Consider the following 14,184-nt stretch of genomic DNA (forward strand, 5'->3'; position numbering starts at 1 on the left):
TCATAGTGCTATTTATGTGATTGTGATGGTTGGCATTGGAATGTGGAATCTGTTCTTTCAAATGCTGATACCAATAATGTAAAATTCTCCCTATATTTAATCTGAGTTATATTTTAGGACATTCAATCTTCTCACTCAATATGCATCAATAGAAATTTTTAGCATTGGCATTGTTTTTAAGGAAATGGAGTAGTAAAAGTGGATAACTTCAATGATTTTTTATTTTTAAAATATATTTTTAATTTTTATTTTTTGAGGCAGGGTCTTGCTGTGTTGCTTAGCTGATCTTGAATTCCTGGACTCAAGCAATCCTGCCTCAGTCTCCCAAGTAGCTGGGATTAAGGGCATGTTCTGTGCACAGCCTAAAATATATGTTCATTTTTAAATAAGATATAGTAATTTTACATATATATGTGATACTGTGTGTGTGTGTTTGTGTGTGTGTGTAATGATTATATTTGAGTAATTGACATGTCTACCGCCTCAGTCACTTATCATTTCTTTGTGTTAGGAACATTCAAAATCTTCTCTCTATTAGCTACTTCAAAACACTCAGTTTATTCTGTCAACCACAGTTACCCTATTTAATTGTACTGAATAACTATTAACAATTCTCCACTCTATCCCCCTCCCTGACACAGAAATCAGGTGTGTTTATACTGAATTAATAAACTAAAAAAATCACTTGCCTTTAACAGAATCTCTCAGACATCCTTGTTGTATTTATAAATTAAGTGTTGAAACAGGAATTGCTTTTTATAGTTTCTACTATCTGCTATTTTTAATTTTTATGTTTTGTGCATTGGGAACAATGTGGGTTCTGGGTTCAGAAGTGGGTTCAAAATCAGACTCATAGTGAGGCCTTAAACTCTCTAAGCTTCAGTTCCCTGCCTTTAGAATGGGGTTGTCATGAGGATTAAGTACCATACTACAATGTGCCTGGCACAATGCCTGGTACATAGCAGGTGCTGGGTAAATGATCTTATTCTTATATTAAAATAAACATGAGCTATTAATTAGTGTGATTCAATTTTAAATTTGACAGACAATTTAAAAGTATGTGCAATAGCTACTCTGGAAAATCATCTTCTTGTATAATTCTACCACCTTGACCTTTTGTGGACTCTGGTATAGCTACATCAGAAAAGAAAGCTTTGGGAAGATAGCAGCTATTTTATAAAATATCTCCTATGGTACAGGTTTCCATTAATGAAATCATTTCACACAGATAGATATCTAATTATACTTATGTCATTAAAAATACAAATAACCATCTAAAACTTTGTCTCTCTGGAATCCTTTTAGGCAAACACCACATTAAGGAGATACGTTCTTTTATAGTATCTTAAGCAGCAAGTAATTTATGCCTTCTTGAAAGAGGTTCAGGCCTTGGCCGGGGTTGTCCTTTGCTCTCACACTTGCGCCACCAATTTCAGGATGCTTTCTCTACTGCGCTGCCATCTCAGAGCCCCTGGCACCCGCTGTAGCCTGCCTCTGCGCTGTCACGCCTGCCCCTTGCCTCTGGCAACTGCAACAGTGGGCACCCGGGGCCAAGCATTGGGCCCTAAAGACTTCTCTGTGTGTGAGCCAGGTCGGAGCAGCAGCCAGGCTTCTTGCAGCCTTCTGGGCCCTGCGGCTCTGGCTGCCGCACGCTGAGCATGGAAGGAGATAAAGTTTTTGTCAAATTCCTGACAAATGAAATTAAGGAAGAAAAGAAAATCCAGAAGCATAAGTTTCTTCCCAAGATGTCTGGCATGAACGGGACAGAAGCTAAATTAGTGCAGAAAGTTGCTGGGGAAAAAATTACTGTCACTTTCAACATTAAAATACCATCCAACCAACATTTGATCCTGAGGAAGAGGCCTCAGAAGGGCAGAAGGTTGAAGAACAGGAGCCTAAACTGATCCACTCCCAGTTGTGTGGTTGAAATTACTGAGAGCGATAGCTAGAAAGCTCTTGTACTAGACTGTCAGTATCCAGGGGATGAGATTGGACAAGAGGAGGAAGCCAAGAGTGACATTTTCTCTATTAAGGAAGTTAGCTTTCAAACCACTGGCAAGTCTGAATGGAAAGACTAATTACACTCTGAACACAGAGTCCTTAGACTGGGCCTTGTATGACCACCTAATGGATTTTCTTGCCGACTGAGAGGTGAACAACACTTTTGCAGATGAGATGGTGGAACTCAGCACAGCCCTGGAGCACCAGGAGTACATTAATTTTCTTGAAGACCTCAAAAGTTTTGTCAAGAGCCACTGGAGCAATCAGAGATACTTGAAGGCCTTAATATTATGGTGAGCTTTGACCAGTGAACAAAAACCACCCTGACACCAGACGTGTGCTTTGAAGTGGTTATAATCCTAACATCATGTGGTGGGAGATAAGCACATTTAAATTATTGCTATCATGCTCTCATTTACTATTCATTTTGTAGTTTTCCTGTACAAACCTATTATTTCTAGATTTTTGTATAACATAATGATGGACAATAAAATTCTTTTATCTCCAAAAAAAGAGGTTCATATGATATTTGTAATTTCTTCATATAAAGATACCTGATAACACTTTACACTTTAGTTGGAGGACAGATCTTTCAATGCTCAAAGATTTAAAGGTTTTTTCCCCCATTTTTTTTCAATGAACATGACAAGTTTATTTTATAGATTTTAATTCATTTCAGGAGTTGGAAATTCTAAGTCTGATATTTATTTAAAATATTCTCCTAAATCTTCATAACAGAAGTTGAGCCTGTATGTGTGTTTGCAAAAATTCTTGTGGTCTAACATTCAAGTTTTGTTTGGGAGAGGTAATGAAGGACAGTGGAAAAGTTATTAATATCTTTAGAATTCAATGTTGTATGTATAATTTGAATATATCTGGAAAACAATGAAAATTATTTCTACCATCTCAAGTTTTTAATTAATTTCTTAAGGGTGGAAGGAAATACTTTGAAAGATTTAGCAGTCAAATTCAAATGACTATGCAAACAGGTGGCAAAATTTCTTCTCCACCTACCATGCAACTTTATCTCAAGAAATGTTTCATTCAGCAAATGCTGCTGCTAACAGATAATTCTTTTTTTCAGAGCAGAAAAACAAATGGAGGGGGAATAATTCTTTGAAGAAAACATTTTTCTTGATTTTTTAAAAATTGTGAGTATGAAAAATATGTATTTTATTTTCTTGGGGGATGGGTGGTGGAAAGCATGAATGAGTGAGTGCATTGATTAACCCACCTGTTTTGTAGTATTGTTAAACCATTACTGGCTTTTGTTTTGTTTTGTTTCTCTTTTTGTATACCAAAGCACTGGTAGTAATATTCAGATGTGATAATTATATTAACCTGGGATCTTAAAACATTTGTATAATACTTTAAACACTATCTCAAGATACAATATTCTTAGTGAAATTGTGTTATTAGAATATATTGTTAGACTTAACCTCTGTAAGGAAATGGTGGCAAGCAAAATGTTGCACTGAGAAACCAATTGGTAACTAAATACAAAAAGGTAAGGATATTCTTCATATACTTTTGCATTTTTACTTTTCTTTGATTCATTTATTTGGTGTGAGCTAGAAGCTAATGTGCCAATGCATTAGTTGGCATACACAGCCTCTACTAAGAAAAGTTATGTTTCTCTGTATTTTTGAAACTAATAATTTCAGAAAGCACCAAAATTTAGTTTTCCTTTCCTTCCCAGTAAAATTTGACCTGATCTGCCTTTCTGTATAACAAAGAATTGGGGTTTGCAATGATTGAACCAAAGAAAATGAAATGTACATTTTATATTTTACTGGGACAACTCCTCATTTTTTAAGTACCAAAGTACTGCATACAGTGGATTTGTGAAGATTTAGTTCTGGGCATTGGGAGATTATTTGGGCTTTAAACTCAAATAAAATTTAAGAGGTGATCTTCCATTTCCTATGTGACAAGTTAATTTGCTATAGCAAATTTTAAGAACATACCATTATTTATAGAATCTCTAACAAATTAAACTTCTACATAACTATTTTTTGTAGAAAATATATTTGAACTGGATTAAGAGAGCACTCTCGCTGTAGCCCATCTACCAGGACATGGATGTAGTATAAAATCATGACATTTGCTATAAAAATAAAAATAAAAGATTTGTCCATTAGGTGATTTTAAATTTTCTTTTCAAATATCCATTTGGATGAACATTCCATGTAGACAGTAGGGACTTAATATATGTCTGCACTAGAAACTTGAAAGAATGTCTTCTGCTTTGCTCTGATCATTTTATAGGTTTAGAGTCTTTGTTTTAATTTGTATATTCTGGAATACTGATGAAGTTTAACCTACCATTTTTGTTAACCATTAGTATTTCATGTTTGTGAATTGTGTGCTCATATGATTTACATATATTTCTCTTAGGGTAATAGTTAAACTATGGAAATTCTGAGGCAGGATTAGAATGTTGGCATCATTTTGGGAACATACAACATACTTAAAAAGTTTTCCTTGTTTGTCTTAAAACAACAATGCAAAGAAATGTCATATTCTGTGCATGTTCAGTTTGACCATGTTTATAATTCTTTCCGCAAAATGATACAGGAATGCTTCATCTGTAACCTAATGCTCTTCAAAAAAAAGTAATTGTTTTCCTTGAGCAAGCACAGTTGACTGATCCATGCCCATTTTTGTGAAAGATTACTTTTGTGTTCTGGGGTGTTTACATTGTTTTGAAAATAGTAAGTGTCCAATGGATAGGAGTACCTTGGCAGAAATATGCAGATTTAATATTGTAGGAAGAAAGAAATATTTAAATTTTAGAAAGAAAATTCATGATTATAGTCTTTCCCCTGAATAAGTTTGTAGTGTTGATGAAATGGGAGTATTGGGACAGGATTTACTACATTCTGAACTTTATTTTGATAGAAATAACAATTGTTTTAAGCAGAATTAATAAATTATAGTTTTTACATGAGCTTATATAAAATGAAAGCTTTTCTACATAATTGTCTTACAAACTTAAAAGCCATTATCTGCTTATCTGCTATAAACACTTGATCTTTAAATTGATGGATGTGAGGACAGCATAGGAAATCTATTTAGTAGCTATGGAAGAGTTAGTGGTAATTAATAACTTTATTGTGTTTTTGTATTGCTAATATCACTACATGGAATCAAGCAGAGAGGACCAGGGAATTGTTTAAAATATGAAATTGATTGAGAAACATTTCATGAAGCACTCAGTATCTCTATATCAAGGCATCTCAACTTTAGCACTATTGACATTTTTTCCCAAGAATATCTTTGAGGTACAGAACTGTCCTGTGAGTTATAAAATGTTAGTAGCATCCCAGAGATGACAGTAATTGTGTGCCCCTCCCCAATTGCTATAATAAAAATGTCTCTAGACATAGCTGAATGCATGTGTGTGGAGGCCAGCAAAATGTCTTTCCCTCCTCCCTCATTCTTTGAGAACCACTGCCTGTATGTTGTTTTTAATCATATGAATTGAAAGACAAATAAGATTTTCTTTTAAAAAGATTTTTTTGTTGTTGTTTTGGTTCATGAAATTACTCAGATAATCATTCCTTAAGGGTAGTCTGATATAATTGTGGCCTGGGGTTGCAGAGAGGTGTCACCTCCTTGCAATGTTGAGGAACAATGTTCTTCACATCTAGTCATTAAACTTAATAAAAGGAGATGGGAGGAATATTGATTCTGCTAAGAACAATGACATGTCATGTACTGTTACTGATGCAGAAATTATAGGGAGTGTTTTGAATGTTAAAAGATCAATACATACTGACACAAAGTCATAAAGAAGATGAATTTACTGAAGGCTTCTTCAGCTTTTGAAGTAATTAATTAGAAAGCCAGATACCATATATTGCCAAGAAAGGGCTGCATTTTCACATCCTGCTTTTCAATTTTAAGAGAAAGAGACAAATGACAAGTAAACAAGTTGTTATCTGTAATTTATTCATAAAAGCTATTTCCAGGGTGTGTCATAAGGACAATGTTGTTTCAGCTTTACCCCTATACCTTTCACATCTATAGTTTTATAAAAATGATAATTGATAGTCATTTAAGCAGAGCATGATAAAGAAATGTCTTTGGAATGATCCACAGAAATGAGATTCTATATTCATTCAGAGGACATATATTATGCTTTTCATGCCAGGCTCTGTGTAGAAAATATAGATACTAATAAAGATACTAGGTGCTTGAATATCCTATTAAACTAATTCTCAATGAATAGAAATCTTCTGATTAGAGATACTACTCACCATCAATGTATCAATGTATTTTTTTACTTTTCCAACTGATTCTGTAATTTTAAATGCCTGTCTACAGGTTATTCAGAAGTATAGGTGAAGACATGTATTAATATTTCTGTTATGATTATGATGTCTGAAGTTTAAGATTTTTTTCTTTTCATGAGATATTCTAACAATTTTCACATTTTCGATTCTTAAAGCACTGGAAATTTAATTTTGTTATGAGGTAGGTGTTACGTTTTCTTTTCTTCCATGTGACAGTTATTAATTTGGTCAAGTGCTTTCTGGTTGCATATAAAATCCTATGGGATTTTAATTTGAATTGCATTAAATTTCCACAACAGTTAATGGATAGTTAATTATAATATTGAGTCCCCCCATTGGTGAATTTAGAGCATGTTAACATTTAATCAGGTTTTCTTATATGTCCTTCAACAATGTTTGTAACCTTCACAACAAAAGTCCTGCTTGATGTTTTATGTTGTTGTTGTTTTTTGGTTCCTCTTGTTACAATAGTATTTTCTAATTAGTTTCCACTGTGTACTGGGAAGCTATTAATTTTTGTGTATTGGTCTTTTGTCCTCGAAATTTTCTCTCCTTTTTGCTACTAAAGAAAACCTTTTTGTTTTTTGTCTTTTTTGTTCTTATTCTTGTGCCCTTATTCCTTATCTTGTCTTATTGCAAGGATCTCCAGTATAATGTTTGACTTAACAGTCACAATTATCTTACTCTTGCTTTGATAGTACTACATCCAAAATATCACTATTCATGTGATATTTACCATATGATTTTTTGTAAATATATTTCATAAGGATAGAATGGTATCCTTCTATTTCTTGTTTACCAAGATTTTATTTTTTAAATTAAATTTAGTGTCTATTATTTCATATGCTTTTTCTAAATATCTTCTGAAATGATAACACATTTCTATTTTCTCCTTCAGTCATCTAATGTAGTTAATTATATTGATAATTAACTTCTGATAGTTAACCAGTCTTTTATACCAGCACTAAATCTTTCCAGGTCATATATTTTTGTTTTGTTTCAAACAGATGGTTAAAAATCACAGTGCATTTAACACAAGATGATGGGAGTTGATGTGTTTTAAAGAAATAAAATCATTTTCTCAGACTTAGAACTTAATTTTTTGATTACTGTAATTAGACAATATTATGAACTTACCCTATTTCATCTGTCATTTGAAATGTGAAGCAGTTTTATAAGTTGGTATAATTTAATGAAAAATATATATTATAATTTTGGTTTCTATTTTTTCTTTCTGAAAATACTTGGCTTTAATATTATTTGGTTAAGCTCTCTTAATATGAGAGATCATGTGTATATGAGATACCTATGGGATTTAGGTGATTTGTTGTCATTTCATCATGTATCTTATTTCCTAATACAGCATTTATATAATCAGAGTCTCAAGCTCAGTACCCAAGTTAACTTTGCCTTCACATATAATGTAGGCTTATCTCTTTTATGAAAGCATATCAGTAACTTCTCTGTCTTCCCATGGTTTTTCAATCAAGTGGCACAGAACTTTGTGTTGACTGCTTAAAAACAATTTTTCAGAAAGTTGTATTACTTTTAATGCAAATCCCTGTTATTAAATGTCAAACATTAAGTCCATAAATTTATACAAAAGATGCTTTCTTCACACATTCTATAGGGTTTCTACTTTCTTTCCATTAAAATGGATGAAACATAACTCGATTTACAAAAGGATTAAAACATGATTAAGTTTCAGGAGTGATGTCATGTGAAATGCCTAGAAGTGAAATAATAGATAATTTATTTTTCCTTTTTCTAAATATCAGAAATGTTTTAAATTAAATTACTTTATGGCAATTATTATCAGTTTAATTCTCCTGACTATGATTAGAATGGATAGGTAAAAAGATGGCTGGAGCAACAGCTGATTTTAACTTTCATTCTTGCAGTTAGATTCCTGGGGATGGGTATGTTTAGTCATTAGTTAAGTAAGGACAACCACATTTTGTCCAGAAATGGAAATTATTCATATATTAAAGGAAATTAGAAAAAAATGTGTGCAGTCTGCAAAAAATAAGATATCATGGGATAAATTATCCATATTCTAATTTGAGGGGGTTGATAATAAATGAATTCTGAATTAATCTAAAATGTATTTTCTGTGGGTATCTCTTTTATTGAATATTTATTAATTTTAATTAATATTAAAATGTTCACATTCAAAATTGAAATAATTTTAAGAAGTTTTATGAATGAATGAATTTTATTCTATACATTTTAATCTAGGAATAAGTAGATAATTTTTGTGTACTTAATATAGAGATAAATGTGTAATTAAGACAGTAATTCCATGCTCAATAAATTAAGAATCTGTAGTTTGCATTTTTATATTTGTCCAATCTCATACTGTTTAAGATAGATCAGAACAAATTTATCTTTAACATTTGAAAAAAGAAAGAAGCATATTACATGTCAGAAGTCTAGACCTGAACTGTTTCCATTGTGAATAAAAATCGTCTATAACTGCATTGTCTAATATCATACCCAGCAACAATATAAGGATATTGAGCATTAGAAATGTAGCTAGTACCATCGAGAACTATATTTTGAATTTTATTTAATTTTAATTAATTTCATCTTGCATACATATATTCACGTGTGGCCAGTATCTACCATATTAGACAGTGCTGGTCTAGAATCAGGTTCTCCAACCTTGTCATCATAGCCATAATCCACTACTACAACATCAATATAACTCTTGTTTTTATAAAATATGCATACCAAATTTGAAGTTCAAATACCTATTATTAAAATCTATTTGGCTAATATTTCACATGTGGATTAATTTTCACTTTAAATAGCATACTGCCATAAACTAGAAAAATTCTGAACAAAGCAAATGCTGAAGAATTTTATTGTGTGTAAGGAAAACTGATGAAGGCTAGTACAATTGACCAGTATATTTCTACCAGTTTCCATGCCAACGGAACTTTGATTATTGGGATATTTGATGATAATTGACACAATGGAATAAATATGAAATACACATCCTAAGACCATTTTTATTCTCTATTAATGTTAAAAAATCTCAAACTAAGATTACTTGTTAATAACTTTCTTTAAATAAAAATTTTTCTAAGACTCTTATATGGAACTAAGAGGGCCATAAAAATAAATTTATAAAATTTATATAACAAAATGTATATAATAAATTTGAAATATTAGATATAAAATATTAGATCTGTTACTGAAGTCCATACTTTTAAAGATAATTAAACTACCCCTTAAGATTATACAATGATGTCACAGTAACATTTTAAAGCCAGAAATAATCAGAAACCACATTTTTACATGGTAAATGACTACTATTATAAAATATTTTGTTAACTACTTTTTTTCTAAGTATTTGAATTATGAATTAAAAATTGTTAAAGAATTGTTGCATATACTCTGAGGGAATGAAATCTTAGAATAATTTTCCAGGCCTTAAACTCAAAAGCTAGATTCCAAGTTTTAGTTTTTCAGAAAAATGTTTCTATACATTATTTATTCCAGAATAAGATACAATATATAACTATATGTTTTATTTTCTTTAATATTTTTTCAACAAATTTATTTCAGACATTAATTGTTGTGTAGGCTTTTTCTAAAAGGTATTAATGTTCTTAACATATAAATATACATGTACATATATGCATACATGTATACACTTTTAGAATTAAAACCAACATAGAATTATTTTATTAATACTGCTTGAATAACGTCATTTGGTCATTTTGGGCATGTAGACATATATGAAAGATAAAATATATTTCAATATAAGATAATTTCAAAAATTTAAAACGTGAATCTCACAGAAATAAAAAATGAAAATATGTGCTGAGGTTGTGGCTTAGTGGTAGAATGCTTGCCTAGCACATGAGAGGCCCTGGGCTCAATCCTCAGCATCACATAAAAATAAATAAATAAAATAAAGGTATTGTGTCCAAATACAATGAAAAATTAAATATTAAAAAATTGAAAATATGTCAAAGACTTTTAGTCATTAAAAATGAACACTGGCAAAATGATACAATGGTTTGAGAACTTTATAAACAGTAGTTTTGTCATATATCTCAAAAAGATGCTGAATTAAGTTGCTAAGTTAGAGACAAATTTGATTAATATAATATAGAGCAATAAAACAATCATTTTTTCAGAGAGAAAAATATGTATCTTTAGTGAAAAAAATATATAACTTAATATGTTCCTAGAATTAGGTCCTAATCAAACAATAAATACTAAGTGTGCAGAAATACATCCCTGACAGAACTGAATTTTTGAATGTGTCTGTCAAACAATGCTCAGTAAGACATTTAAAGTTGTATGTCCATGTACATATGTACAACTATAATGCACCAATTTAAGAAATGAGGAAAAAATACAATAACAACAGACATGTGGCCTTTATCTTATTTTAAGGCTTTTGATAAATTTTTTTAACAGAAAGGAAGTATTAGATATTAGAATTTTTTTATCAGGATAATACTTTTTTTTTTCCAAACCAAAACTCTATTATAAACAAAAAAATCTAGATTATTTCTTCAGAAGCTCTTGAGATAAATAATTTGATTTTGCAATTTATGCATCACATTTTGCCAACACTGATAACCTTAGAAAACAGAATTCTGTCCATTTTAATGTGGTGACAAAGGCTTTAAATGTCATTGTAATTATTGATCAAACTATAGTGGAGTCAGCATGCAGGCAATGTAGAGAGCAAGTCTTCCTGTTTTCTCTCAGTATTACAGCTACCATTTCAGAGACCACTCTGCTTCCATCTGTCAGATTAAGGCTCTTTCTAGGCCATGAAGATTCTTTGGTTAAGTTATATGGGCTGGTGGTGGGGTGGGGGTGAAAACCTGAAACTGGAAAGGGGACCATATTATAAGAAATACCTCTTTCTTTCTGCCTCCCTCCTTCCCACCCTAATTTTTTCCTCCCTTCCTGCCTTTATCAATTCCTTCCCTTTTTTGTTCTTTCTTTTTAGGTTAAGGAGGCTTATTTCTCCTTTCTGTGCAGGTGCTGGGTTTCTGCACTAGAAGGTGAGGAGACACTAACAACTCCTAAATAGGTGGGATAGGAGAGTGTCATTGAACAAAATGCACAGATCACAATAAACAAGTGAGCAAACAGATAAAAAACATAATGGTGTGTGCTTCTACCAGAAGAAGGTCTGTATAATCTGTTTTTTTTTTTTTTTTGAAAGGGAAGTTGAAGCAACAGAAAACACACAGGAAGAAATTTTTTCTGTGTTGGATGATAGCACAAAGTTCTTTCCAATAGTTTTCTAGAGGAAACAATGCAATTCAATTTAAAGCAATGGGCAGTGGGGAGGGGAAGCAAGTGGAGTAGCATGGATATCTGAATTTTAGTTATTGACACATTATAAATTTGCAATAGCAAAAGTACTGAGGCAAGAATAAACAGAAATCTATATTATGGTATATTATGGAAAAGAATTTAGCATAAGAAAAGTGGTGTTTTTGAAAAAAATATACTAATATTTTAAGATTTGTGATTGTATTTTTGTTTCCTTCTTTTGATTGTTTATCTTTTCTATATTTTAAAGAATAAATCTGGCCAGTATGTGCATGATGGAGGCCACAGCGGCAGTCATGGTGGCTCAGTGTGTGAGGCTGGTGCAGCACACTATCCCGGCTTTGGCATTGTCTCTCAAGCCCTCTCCTTGGTTGTTGTGCACAGCTACAAAACAAAAGAACAATGCCCAAAGCCTGGAAGAGAACGTGGGTCACAATGAGCAGAAGACAGAGCATCCTTGGAAGAGAAGGTCAAGTTGGAATAGCAGCTGACACTAAGGAAAAATACAAATGAGCTTTGGCAGATATTGAGAACTTTAGACAGAGGAGCCAAAAACTGGTGGAAGAGGCAAAATTACATGGCATCCAGGGCTTCTGCAAAGACTTGCTGAAGGCTGTGGACATTCTGGAGAAGGAAACGCAGAGTGTTCCAAAGAGATTACAGATGAAAACCCTCCCCTGAAAAGCCTATATAAGGGGCTGGTACTGACCAAGGTGCAGATCCAGAAGGTGTTCAAAAGCACGGCTTGCTCAAGCTGAACCCCCTTGGAGCCAAGATTGACTCTTATGAACATGAGGCACTGTTCCACACACCAGTAGAGGGCAAGGAGCCAGCATGGTGGTGCTGGTTAGCAAGGTGGGGTACAAGCTGCAGGGGTGCACCCTCAGGCCTGCCCTAAAGGGGTGGTGAAGGAAGCATAACTGCCTACCTCAGGGTCTTTGGCTTTTAAGTCACTTGCTGTAACTCTTGAAAGGCAGTCTATCTTTTCTCCTCTGGGAGTCCAGCCTTGATGGAAAGGTTAAATGGCTGCAAAGAATCAAGCTGGGTACACAGTTGTTTCTAGGAACTCTGGTCCGGGAGTCTGATTTCTTAGTACCACACGTTTAGTAGCTCCATATACTTCCAGAAGAGGGTAGATGGGACCTCTAGAGTATCGCGAATAACACTGTATCTGCTTTAAACTCATGATTGCAAAGTACTTTAAATAAAAGTTTTTCAGAAACTGTCTGGCTGCCCGGCCACCCATCTATGCCAACGTCTGCAGCTCACTGCAGCACTGAGTCCTGGTACCTTTGGCCACTGCTGGGTTCACTCTGAGAAGAAAAGGCCAGAGAGGAAACATGTTTCTTGCTTTAAAAAAAGGATGCCTACCTTGAGAACATACAAGTTCATTTATAGCTAGCATCTAGATGCCAGGAATGGTCAACCTTGGCTTTTCTGTGGAGACAGGAAGTGAGCATGTGAACTTGAACATTCCTACCACTTTATTTTGCCAAGTGAATTTGACAAAGTAAATCCTTTTTTCCTATTTTTCCATCTCAGTTGTTTATTCAGTTAGTTACTAATAACCTCAAGGTATATTCCCTATTAAGATAGACCTTCTCAGTGGGGACTGCTTGCTTAGTATACTTAAAATGTTTGTTTAATTTTTAAATTTTTATTTAAGAGGATTAAAAGCCTAATGTCTATTTTCCTTAAAAAAGAATAAATCTGAATTATTATTATATACCATATAAAGCATATTGTATCAAAGTTCAAAATCATGTGGGAACCATAAAATACACACACAAACAAATATCACACCTCACACTTTTATTGAATTAGATAATTGAAATGGGGGTTTCTTTGATTTCATTTGTCAACATTGAATAGTAATGACATGTGTATAATAAAAAAGCAAGGCATATAGTCTCACTTTGCTAAGACAAATGGATAAGATTACCTAACCATATGCTGCCCAACATTTTAGGATTCTCTGTTTTTTGTCAAAGCAGATCTGGCAAAGAAGCATGTTTTTTGTTTTGCTCCAAGAAACAATAAACTTCACTTCAGCATTTATTATGCACAATGTATGCAAAATGCAATGAGTCAACCAACTCACACTTTTGTGTCAAGTAAATACAATCTAAGCATAAGAAAATGTCATGTCTAGTAAAATGTGCCACAAAGGCCAAGATAAGAAAAGAGTAGCTAAAATATGCAATTAGCACATTCACTGAAGAAAACCAGGAGGATATTGAGATGAGCCATATAAATATAATTCTATGCTTTTGGCTAAGAATAACATTACATTTATAGGAAAATTTAGGCTCACATTTAGAGAGAAGTTCTGCATTTGATAAAGAATGAAAGAGAAAGCATCTATGAAAACAGTCATATAAAAGGCAGTCATATAGAAGTGTCAAATGTGATCTTTTTTTAAAGAATGGGAGCATATGCTTTATGATTTTTTTCATGTTTCAAAAAGCGATTGGGCTGGGAATATGGCTCACGCAGTAATGCACATGCCTGGTATGTGCGGGGCGCTGGGTTTGATCCTCAGCACCATATAAAAATAAAAAAATAAAAATGT

At 32.9% G+C, this 14,184-nt stretch overlaps 2 pseudogenes; both read left to right on the top strand.

Annotated features, from left to right (window-relative positions):
- Positions 1-1,658: 1,658 nt before the first annotated feature.
- On the top strand, positions 1,659-2,328 carry LOC144369692 (complement component 1 Q subcomponent-binding protein, mitochondrial pseudogene; annotated as a pseudogene).
- Positions 2,329-11,899: 9,571 nt separating this feature from the next.
- Positions 11,900-13,215, top strand: LOC144370169 (grpE protein homolog 1, mitochondrial pseudogene; annotated as a pseudogene).
- Positions 13,216-14,184: the final 969 nt, after the last annotated feature.

The sequence above is a fragment of the Ictidomys tridecemlineatus genome, chromosome 13 (genome assembly GCF_052094955.1).
Source record: "Ictidomys tridecemlineatus isolate mIctTri1 chromosome 13, mIctTri1.hap1, whole genome shotgun sequence".
Taxonomy (NCBI): domain Eukaryota; kingdom Metazoa; phylum Chordata; class Mammalia; order Rodentia; family Sciuridae; genus Ictidomys; species Ictidomys tridecemlineatus.